The sequence below is a fragment of the Strix aluco genome, chromosome 2, assembly GCF_031877795.1.
Source record: "Strix aluco isolate bStrAlu1 chromosome 2, bStrAlu1.hap1, whole genome shotgun sequence".
In the NCBI taxonomy this organism is placed as follows: domain Eukaryota; kingdom Metazoa; phylum Chordata; class Aves; order Strigiformes; family Strigidae; genus Strix; species Strix aluco.
The window spans coordinates 136,970,533-136,977,435 of record NC_133932.1 but is presented as its reverse complement, the minus strand read 5'-3'; positions in this window follow the sequence as shown (position 1 = coordinate 136,977,435).

Genomic DNA, 6,903 nt, shown 5'->3' with positions numbered 1-6,903 from the left:
TTTCACTTCAATAGCAACTGCAAATTATAAATGCTTCCAAGAAGCAGGAACTCGTTCAATTATTAAGCATCCGGCGGTGCCCGCCTTGCACTCGCTGTGCAGTCTGGCTCAGTGACTAATTACTTTTCAGTAAGATCCTTCTTAGGAGAAACTCTGCCCCTCCTCACAGCATTGCTATCGGCACTCAGGTCATTAGAAGCAATTAAGCCTAATTGTAAGCCTGTATGGACAGAAAGGCTTTAGGGAATGGCAGGAGATGGCAGGACCTTGCATCTCGCCTTTAGATGTGGAGCAAGCTGCCCACACTGGACATGGTTTAGGGGGCTGTTTCTCATACATTAAGCTTCAATAAATCCTCTGCCACCCCAAATGCCATGAGTTAGCATCCCTCTGCAGCCTCAGCAGAAAGACTGTGTGGATGACGAAGGCGTTGCAAAGTACCTTCTGCATTTTAAAGTCGTGCTGAAGGGAGGGTGGGTGTAAGTGGTCACCCAGCTGACATCCTCCACCAAGGAAAGACCTTGTTTTCCACGATGGTCTGATCTGTATGACGTGCTTCATAAAAAAAAAAAAAAAAAAAAAAAGAAAGAAGATAGAAAACCAGATGTTTCCTCAGTGCGTTCTTGCTGTGTGCATACTCCTGTTTTGGCCACCGGCCTTTATATAATGCCATTAGGTCTCCTAATTAACACCTAGTGCTCAGAGGTAGCGAGGGGTGGAAATCTGGACCAGACTGCGAAGGATGATGACTTGCAAGCCGGGTTTTTTTTTTTAACTGAATTACAAACAGCACGATGGCCTCTGTCCATAAATCGCAGTCTCTCTGACACCACGTCCCCGAGGAGTGAAGTGCATTAATAGACTTGAAACTCTCTGAGAAGTGCATCTTGTGCAATTATGCAGCAACACAAATGGTCTGAGCTCAGGCAGCCTCTGAGTGCGGCATTAATCCCCTGCTGGAAGATTTTCAAGTTGAAGCACATCCTTCAGGAAACATTATTCATTCTGTGTTATTCATAAAAACCCATTCTCGTATTTTGAAAGATTTTCCGAGACTGAAGGCATCTCACACATTGCAGGCGATGCTGTCCCAAAATAGTTATGCCCAAGGGAGCGGGCTGGTAGTTTTGCAAGAACAGAATGGGGGAAACTTGTACTTTTTCCCCTTTCTTCTGCTTTCTTCTTCCTTACCCAGGGCAGGATTTCTCTCTGTCCCTTTCCAGCTATTGCTGCAGATGCTGAAACCCAGCTCTTTCGCAATTTACTCTCCTGTGTGTCTCTATAGCACTGCCCATTCATAAAAATTGATATTTCTGTTGAATATATGCCTTGAAATTTCCCTTCTCTGCTGCTATAGAAGAATTCCAGGATGAAGTTTCTCAACAGAATAATGAGGATACTTCTCACTGCATTTGCACAGCCCACGAGATCCCTCTTTCTTCAGGACAGGAAGGAAAGTCCCGTGGTTGAAGGACAGGAAAGGGAACCATGAGTTCAGCCTCTGCTTTTGTCTTTGGCTTTCCTTTTCTGAAATCAGCCTGCATCGACATCTGTGCCACGGTTGCTGACAGCTCTCAGTGCAACTCCTACATGCAGTAAAAGGCAGGGCAGGGACTCAGAAAGCAGCCCCAACATATATAGAAGCAGGGCGGCTAATTACCACCGGTGGACTCCAGCCACCCGGTTTAGAACCCAGCTCTGCAAACAATTTCTGCAGAATTCAAAACATTTGCATCTCGGATTTTGGCTGGCTCCCTGTAAGACGTCAGCAGAGCTCAGATGTAAAATCCCAGCTGTTTTTAACTAACCCCACAGGCAGAAAAGGATCAGCCTCAGCCCCACAGCGGAGATGTGTCCCATTTCCCACGCAGACACTGAGCTGCTCCTTTGCAAACCCAGTTTTACTCTTGGACCAGGAGCAGAGTTGGAGTAACCAGCAGAGCCTGGGCAGATAAGAGCTCACAAACGTGGCCTCTTCCAGGCTGGAAACCCCAATATATTAATCTGTGGACATCTATAATCTCAGACACTTGAGATTTTTTATAATCTCTTTGCACAAGATAGGTGCTGTTATCGTTTGCTGCAAACTGGGTTTAATTGTTCCAAGAAAACATTCCTTCCACCACAACCTCCGGCGGATTTAACACCACTGAACTGATTGTAATGAGATTGGTATTTTATATTATAAAGTGCTTTACTTCATGTAGCCCATTCAGGTTTTAGTCACTGGGGCTTTCTTAATGCTCAGTTTTCTGTAGGAATTATCCTTTTCACTTACACGGGGTCTGCATGTCCAAATATTTGAAGGTCAAAGGCTTGCAGTGACCTAAAAGCTGAAAGAGCTGCAGGAAAGCTCTTGGTCAGAGAGTGGCAGCAGCAGGCAGGAGACTGCTCTGAGCTGGGAGCCACGGAACTGGTTCACCAGGAGAAACACTTTCCTTCCAAGGACTTCATGGGTTTTTTAGAATCATAAAATAATTTGCGTTGGAAGGGACCTTTCAAGGTCATCTAGTCCAAGCTCCTGCCATGAGCAGGGACATCTTCAACGAGACCAGGTTGCTCAGAGCCCCGTCCAACCTGGCCTTGAATGTTGCCTGGTATGGGGCATCTAAATCTCTCTGGGCAACCTGTGCCAGTGTTTCTGCTGTATCCCTTGCCCACATGATGCAATATTAATTCATACTGCTAATATAGCTAATGAATATATTGCTAATTGAATTCCTGCAGCCCAGGGGGATGGCAGCTGTTGGTCACCCCTCGCACAGGAGTGTGCGTGGTGGCCACGGCCAGGCTGCATGCACCCACTGACCCGTGGCATCCATTACAGAATCCCAGAATCATCGAGGTTGGAAAAGCCCTTGAAGCTCCTCCAGTCCAACCATGAACCTCACCCTGACCGTTCCCAACTCCACCAGATCCCTCAGCGCTGGGTCAGCCCGACTCTTCAACCCCTCCAGGGATGGGGACTCCCCCCCTGCCCTGGGCAGCCCATTCCAACGCCCAACAACCCCTTCTGCAAAGAAATCCTTCCTAAGAGCCAGTCTGACCCTGCCCTGGCACAGCTTGAGGCCATTCCCTCTTGGCCTGCCGCTGGGTCCTTGGCTCAAGAGACTCATCCCCCCTCTCTGCACCCTCCTTTCAGGCAGTTGCAGAGGGCCATGAGGTCTCCCCTCAGCCTCCTCTTCTCCAGACTAAACCCCCCCAGTTCCCTCAGCCGCTCCCCATCACACCTGTGCTCCAGACCCTGCACCAGCTCCGTTGCCCTTCTCTGGACACGCTCGAGTCATTCAATGGCCTTTTTGGAGTGAGGGGCCCAAAACTGAACCCAGGAATCGAGGGGCGGCCTCACCAGTGCCGAGCACAGGGGTCAGATCCCTTCCCTGTCCCTGCTGGCCACGCTAGTGCTGATACAAGCCAGGATGCCATTGGCCTTCTTGGCCACCTGGGCACACTGCTGGCTCATTATCAATCCATCCCCCCCAGGTCCCTCTCTGACTGGCAGCTCTCCAGCCACTCCTCCCCAAGCCTGTAGCGCTGCTGGGGGTTGTTGTGGCTGAGGTGCAGAACCCAGCATTTGGCCTTAGCAAAACATTAGCTTAGACCCAAATTCCCCTTCAGCTCTAATGCTTTGCAGAAAGCTGTTTGCATCCTACAAAGGAAAAGCTGAACGAGAAGCCTCTGGGGCTGCAGGAGTCGTCCATCTGACGGATGGAGATGCAACCCGGTGCTGTGCCATCGAGTAGCCAGCTTGGACCAGTGGGACAAGGGCACTTTGCTGCAAGGAGACAAAGCTCCTCTGTCTTCAAGGGTGCTCCGGCAAACACCCGGGTCCTGGGGTGGAGCAGCATCCTGTGCACTTGTAAAACTCATGTTGGCTCGCAGCCGCTAGAAATGAGATGCTGAGGAAGAGGAGTCAATAGATGGTGCTCTTCTTTCATGCAATATCACAGCATGATGTTGCTGCTGAAAGGGGTGTCCACCTTTCCCTGCCACTCTCTAGGCATGGGGGGTGATGACCCCCTCGTCCAGGCCATTTTGGGTCTCTGCCTCTTGCTCCTCTGCAACTGGAGAGTCTGCTCTTCCCACCGGGTTATTCCCCCCTGTTGAGGAGCTCCAACCTCCCATCCCCAAATTAACCAAGTTCTGTGGGTCCTGGGGGGCTGCCTGTGCATGTTGCACAGCCTCTCTGGAAAGAAAGGAGTTATGCAGCTGTAAAATATTAATAATAGGGGTTTGAGATCTAATAATGCCTTCCTGAGATACCACAGAGCCGATGAAAACTGATAAAGTTTATTTTCTCTGCAGTGCATTATCTGTGTGATGCAGCCCTCCTTGGGAGGACAGCTCAGGGTCACTTGGGTAAAGAGTATTTTTGAACGCAATGATGTCGCTGTCTCCTACTTAGGAAAATGTGTCTCTGCTGCTAGAGCTAATAAAGCGGTTGTTTAATTATTATTTAATGAGCTTCTGCAGGGAAAGCAGATAATCTTCCCTTTGGAAACATTAAGTCCCTCTGCCCAGCATGTCCCGTTTCCTAGGGCTGGTTGTCCCACCCGTCAGACCCCAACAAGAAATGCCGGGAGGAAAATGTGGCTGTGCCTTTCTGGGCTGCTGCTGCACCACGACCCTGAGTTGGAAAATATCCCATTCAGAGTTTTCATCTGGGAGCTTGTTGTGGCTTTTGGGATGAAAAGAGAATGGCGAACCCATCAAAGGTCTTTCCACCTCCCCCAGTACCTTATACTCTCCTTGGATGTGACTTTGCAGCTGTCCTGGTCCCCAGGCTGCAACACTGTAAAATCCAAGTGTGAATTCACACCCGTTTGCAGCCAAGACAGCCCTAGACATGGATGTTCAGGGCAGCTGAGGCTGTGTTCACCCAGACATCCCCGGGGAAGGCAGCGGGAGGGACTGGCAGCAGCACCTGGGCAGGGTGCAGTGCTTTGGCCAGCTGAAGGGATGGACTCAGTCCTCCAGAGCTTTGAAATCATTTGAAATCCAGGTATTTGAAGAGGTTCAAAACACCTGTTTGGCTGTTGTTATTTTTTTTTTAAAGATGCCCACAAATGGCTTTTATGGGGGCTATAAAGTGAACTTGCAAAAGCGTGTGCAGAATAAGGGTGCATGATCCACTGAGAGAACAGCAGCTCATGGAGTCTCATGGCATTTGGTCCTGAAAATGTTACCTCCAGAGACTGTGGGTTATCAAGCAAAGCAGTAAAACACCTTCAGCATGAATTGTCCAGACCCAACACCTTACTTCAGCCTTGCTTTGCCCTCTTCAGCTCATCAAAAGTTCAAGGGAGGCAACGACGACGGCCACAGCAGTCCTGGAGCACTACCAAACCAGGGCTCCCAAGGGCATGTCTGAGCCTTGGAGGATCCATAACTGAGGTTGCTCTGCTTGGACCTTTCCCTCCTTGACCTTTTTCCAAGCTATCAGGTCCCTGAGGAGCCCCCGGGCTTCCCACCTCCATGTCACAGCCGCAGACGGAGAGTGAGAGGAGAGGGAGCTGGAGAGGCACCATCTTCACAGTCCCACCTAAAAGCTTTATAAATTGGACTCTGCATCTGAGCAAGTCCATCTGCAGATGGTCTCGGAGAGGCTTTTGGATTTTATGAGCAGGGAAATGTATGAGCAGGATTAGGGCTGGTGGGGGGGAGCCAGGTGTCCCAATAAACTGTGGGAATGCTGATTTTTGAAGCTGTAAAAGGTCCGGGGGATGGACATCCAGGGACCTCTTTTTGAGAGAGGCAGTTTATGCCACTCTCTGGAGATCCTGCAATACCTTGTTTTGCTGATTAAGGATACCAATTAAACTCGGACACCAGAGTGAAAAGAGTAGGGGTATTTTACTAGCGATAACCAAATAATGTAACAGAGTAATACAGAAAACATGCAGTAAGAAAAGGCAGAATAGTGCACTAAAACAAATAGGAAGATACAGGGTAATGCATCAAATCATTACTACATGAGAGAGGGAATAGCGATTAAGAAAGACCCATCACCACTTGCACCCGTTCCCATCATCCAGACCCGCAGGCGCTGGGCAGCCCCGGGTGCAGCGAGGATTTGCAGAGCCTGTCCCGGCAAGTGGGGAGCCCTACGCTGGGTGTCCACCCGTAACTGAGGCACCCAGAGTCGCTGTGAGCGGGTCCGGCCTTATATGCTAGAGATCGGCAAGCCAGAATAGCTGGCACCTTTGTTTTGAGCAGAAAATTTCTGCTTTCATTCTCCTGTTGGATTCCACCCAAAGCCTGGCCAGGGCTCAGGCGGGGAGACCACAGGAGTTTCTAACAAGGCCAAATACTTGGGTTCTCAGCCTTGAACAAGGCTGAGCAAGGAGAGTTGGACACATTCTCTGAGCATTTCATCCTCACTACTGATTATACTCTGTCTAAGCTGCATCTTTCACTGTGAGCATACATACTTTGTTAATGACTACATGCTAAGTGAGCAGCTTCGGCTCGGGGCATGTTGTTCAGGCTTCAATACTTCAACACTTTAGCGCTATTTACATCAGCATAAGTGGGTTGTTATAACTTAATACAATACCCACTAGCACAATTGTTAACAGTTATAAAATATACAGGATTCATCTATAGGTCAACTCTGGCTTGGGCCTGTTGTCCAAGCCTTAGCACTTCCTACCTCCAGCAGCGGTTGGTGATGTTTCTATCACCTCCTTCTGCAGAGGTGACCGAGAAAAGCCTCCTGGAGTGGATCAAGCTTCTGGAGTGAGTAAGGCGAGCGTCCTCACCTGGGTTCTTGGACATATTTCCAACTCCACAGGTTAAACACAGCCCCTCCAGCCATCTCCTGGTGGGGACCACATCCTCACGCTACATCCGTCTGCCTCCACCAAAGATTGTGGGTGTCTCCTCAGATGCAACGAGATAAAC